The 4,799-nt window shown below is 40.1% G+C and overlaps 1 protein-coding gene across 2 annotated transcripts in view; it reads left to right on the top strand.

Moving 5' to 3' along the window:
• LOC138364255 (uncharacterized) overlaps positions 1-4,421 on the top strand; it is a 286,182-nt gene extending 281,761 nt beyond the window's left edge. For both annotated transcript variants that reach the window (XR_011228361.1, XM_069323655.1), the window contains one exon: positions 4,116-4,421. The gene's annotated coding sequence lies outside the window, so the exon portion shown is untranslated. The remainder of the gene's footprint in view (positions 1-4,115) is intronic.
• The last annotated feature ends 378 nt before the right edge of the window (positions 4,422-4,799 follow it).

Consider the following 4,799-nt stretch of genomic DNA (forward strand, 5'->3'; position numbering starts at 1 on the left):
TGAATATTTATAAACAAAAAAATACCAGAACTATGTCCTTGACAATTGCACTAAGAAGTCTTTGCCAAAATCAGGTGCTCAGTGCAGTAGTTAAAAACTTAAAAGTTGTACCACCTCTGGTGCAAGATTAGGGACCCATAGCCTCAGAAAAGAAAATAGAGAGTACTCAGAGAAGGCCTTGAATAATAGGCAGGCTGTTTGTCTGTGTTTCGACGGTAAGCTTGCTGACACCAAATGTAGTTACCTAAGTGTAGTTACAGGATTAGAGCTACGCTCGTGGTGTCCCGTCTACCCAGCATTCTTTGTCACATAATGCTTTGAAACTACTGACGGTCATGGCCGCCACCACCTTCTCACTTAACTTGTTCCAACCGTGTACCACTCTGTATGCGAAAGGAAATTTTTTTATATTCCTTTGGCATCTTTGTTTAGTTAGTTTAAATCTATGACCTTTTGTTCTTGAAGTTCCAGGTCTCGGGAAATCTTCCCTATTGATTTTATCAATTCCTGTTACTATTTTGTACATAGTGATTTTATCACCTCTTTTTGTTGTCTTCTAGTTTTGGCATATTTAATGCCTCTGACCTCTCCACATAGCTCTTGCCCTTTAGTTCTGGGAGCCACTTAGTAGCATGTCTTTGCACCTTTTCCAGTTTGTTGATGTGCTTCTTAAGATATGGGCACCACACAACCGCTGCATATTCTAGCCTTGGCCGAGCAAAACTCGTGAACAATTTCTTTAGTATTTCGCCATCCATGTATTTAAACAAAATTCTGAAGTTAGAAAGCGTGGCATAGGCTCCTCACACAACGTTCTTTATGTGGGCCTCAAGTGATAGTTTTCTATCTAGAATCAACCCTAGACCTCTTTCTTTTATCAGAATTATATAAAGATTTCTCACATAATTTGTAGGTTGTGTGGGATCTATGTTCTATTCCACATTCCATAACATGGCATTTATTCACATTAAATTTCATTTGCCAAGTGGTGCTCCATATACTTATTTTGTCCAGGTCTTCTTGAAGGGCATGACAATCATCTAAATTTCTTATCCATCCCATTATCTTAGCATCATCAGCAAACATGTTTATATAATTCTGTATTCCAACTGGTAGATCATTTATGTAGACAATGAACATTTCTGGTGCATGTACTGTGGTACTCCACTTGTGACACTTCTCCAGTCCGATTGCCTCTGATTACTGCCCTCATTTTTCTATCAGTCAGAAAATTTTTCATCCATGTTAGAAGCTTACCTGTCACCCATCCAAAATTTTCTAGTTTCCAGAACAACCTCTTATGTGGAACTCTGTCGAAAGCCTTTTTTATGTCTAGATAGATGCAGTCGACCCAACTACCTTTTTCCTTTAAAATCTCTGTGGCTCAATCATAGAAACTGAGTAAATTCGATACACAGGATCTTCCAGATCGAAAACAATACTGTCTGTGTGATATTATATAATTTCTCTCAAGGTGTTCTACCCATTTAGTTTTTATTATTTTTTTTTTTTGTTTTCAATCCTTTCACTGTTACACTTGTCAATGATTCAGGTCTATAACTGAGAGAGGTGGGGTCTTCCCTGTTGCCACTTTTGTAGATTGGAACTATGTTAGCCTTTTTCCACATGTTTGCTATGACTCCTGTACACAGGGATGCCTGAAAGATCAGGTGAAGTGGAAGGCTGAGCTCAGATGCACATTCTCTCAGAACCCATGGTGAAACTCCATCTGGACCAACTGCTTTGTTCTTACTTAGCTACTTTAGCATATTTTCCACTTCATCTCTAGACACCTCTATACGCTCTATGATGTTCTCAGAAATTCTTATTGTGTCTGGTTCTCTTAAGATTTCATTTTGTATAAACACACTTTGGAACTTTTGGTTTAATGTTTCACACATTGCATTATCATTTTCTGTGAATCTGTTTCCTATTTTCAACCTCTGGATATTATCCTTTACCTGCAATTTGTTGTTTATGAATTTGTAGAATAGGCCCAGTTCTGTTTTACATTTATCCATTATCCCTTTTTAAAAATTTCTTTCTGCCTCTTCCCTTACTGCTGTATAGTTGTTTCTCGCATCTTTGTATCGCTGGTATGATTGGGGGTTTGGCTTCTTTCTATTTTGATACCTGCTTGATGGGGTTCTGCTCTTCTACCCCCCAAGCCCGGCCCGAGGCCAGGCTCGACTTGTGAGAGTTTGGTCCACCAGGCTGTTGCTTGGAGCGGCCCGCAGGGCCACATACCCACAACATCCCGGCTGATCCGGAACTTCTCTTAGAAAACAGTCCAGTTTTCTCCTGAAGATGTCCACGGTTGTTCCGGCAGGAACAACCGTGCAACCGTGCTCTGAAGGGGAAAGTGAATACTGAGCAGTACTCGAGACAGGACAACATAAGTGACTTGAAGAGTACAACCATTGTGATGGGATCCCTGGATTTGAAAGTTCTCATAATCCATCCGATCATTTTTCTGGCCGACGCAATATTTGCTTGGTTATGCTCCCTAAACGTTAGATCGTCGGACATCATTATTCCCAAATCCTTGACATGCTGTTTTTCTACTATGGGAAGATTCGATTGTGTTTTGCACCCTGTATTATATTTCAGATCCTCATTTTTGCCGTACCTGAGTACCTGAAATTTATCACTGTTAAACATCATGTTATTTTCTGCTGCCCAATCGAAAACTTTGTTGACATCTGCTTGTAGTTTTTCAATGTCTTTCATTCCATTTTTGTGTCTTTTGGTCTGTGGCCCTCTCTCAATTTCTGTTGAACCAATCCTGTTTTCTGGCCCTGCATCTCTGTTTTGGTATGAATGTTTGTGTGCCTTCATTGTATATTTTGCAAAATTTGGCATACATTTAATTTACTTCCCTGTCTAGCAACAAGTCTGCCTAATTACTTATTAAAAAAAATTTGAAGTTCCCCATAGTGACCTCTCTCTCTTGAAATCAAGTTTATCAACTGTTTCAATGTCCCCATTTTCTGTGTGTGTGTGTTTGGAGGCTAAGCTTGCTGATACCATGTGTGTGTGTGTGTTTGGAGGCTAAGCTTGCTGATACCATGTGTGTGGTGTGTGTGTGTGTTTGGAGGCTAAGCTTGCTGATACCATGTGTGTGGTGTGTGTTTGGAGGCTAAGCTTGCTGATACCATGTGTGTGTGTGTGTTTAGAGGCTAAGCTTGATGATACCATGTGTGTATTTGGAGGCTAAGTTTGCTGATACCATATGTGTGTGTGTGTTTGGAGGCTAAGCTTGCTGATACCATGTATGTGTGTGTGTTTAGAGGCTAAGCTTGCTGATACCATGTGTGTGTGTGTGTTTAGAGGCTAAGCTTGCTGATACCATGTGTGTGTGTGTGTTTAGAGGCTAAGCTTGATGATACCATGTGTGTATTTGGAGGCTAAGCTTGCTGATACCATGTGTGTGTGTGTGTTTGGAGGCTAAGCTTGCTGATACCATGTATGTGTGTGTGTGTGTTTGGAGGCTAAGCTTGCTGATACCATGTATGTGTGTGTGTGTGTGTGTGTTTGGAGGCTAAGCTTGCTGATACCGTTTATGTGTGTGTGTGTGTGTGTTTAGAGGCTAAGCTTGATGATACCATGTGTGTATTTGGAGGCTAAGCTTGCTGATACCATGTGTGTGTGTGTGTTTGGAGGCTAAGTTTGCTGATACCATGTGTGTGTGTGTGTTTAGAGGCTAAGCTTGATGATACCATGTGTGTATTTGGAGGCTAAGTTTGCTGATACCATGTGTGTGTGTGTGTTTGGAGGCTAAGTTTGCTAACACCGTGTGTGTACTCACCTGTTTAAATAATAATAGGGGTGTGTACCACCTCTGGTGCAATTGTAGGGACCCACAGCCTTGAAGAAAATAGAGTATTCAGAGAAGACCTTGTGGATTCTCACTGAACACTAATCTTTTCTTCTCCTATCACCCTTCTTATTTTGTTTTATGCTGTATTCTATTATATATCATATAAATACATAGCCAAATGGCAATATTTATTATGTCTATACAAAAAGAAGACATCCACTTTATTTTTTTTCTCTCCTTTGTTTCTATGTGGATTTTGTTGTGACTAATGATTCCTCCTCCTTCCCATCAACAGGTCTTCCTCACTGGGCTTGCTCGGCTTTTGTGTTACTGTGAGGGTGCCATCATCGTTTACCCTTCAAGACTGACTCATGCTGGCATTGCATTTGTGGACTTCCCTTCACAGTAAACAGTCCTTCTCCATATGGTGATTGTCCAGGGCAAGCAGGGTGTGACTGCCATCTTGGAGAAGCAGGGTCTTTTAATATGAAGAATCTTCCGTCTTCTCTACTTACGCCAGCTTGTGCCGGCCTTGCATTCTTGTTACTTCATGGCCCTTGGGCCTTTTTTATTTATTTTACATAATAAATTTTTTTATTAATACCCGTGTTTCACAAGAGATCCTTAACATTTTAAGCACCAATTGTATTGACTAATGTACGTCTTGTAACCTTTAAGACATAAATAGACAAGACATAGATAAATGAGTGAATAATACTGAGTGACTAGGTTAGGGCGAGGAACATAGTACAGTGTCTGGCTTTGGAAGAATGCCTACTGTTTTAGAAACCTTATTGCCATGATCATAATCGTATGGGTTAAAAAGCATTTGTTGTCACTCCTACACAGTGGCTTGTTGAGCTTGAAACCTTTGCTCCTTGTTCGTGTTACATCTGACCTTTTGAAGAAATTGTATGAATCAATATCCTCCAAATTGTTCAGTATTTTAAAGGTTTCGCTCTATTACTCTCTCATTTGC

Source organism: Procambarus clarkii, chromosome 2 (assembly GCF_040958095.1).
Source record: "Procambarus clarkii isolate CNS0578487 chromosome 2, FALCON_Pclarkii_2.0, whole genome shotgun sequence".
NCBI lineage: Eukaryota > Metazoa > Arthropoda > Malacostraca > Decapoda > Cambaridae > Procambarus > Procambarus clarkii.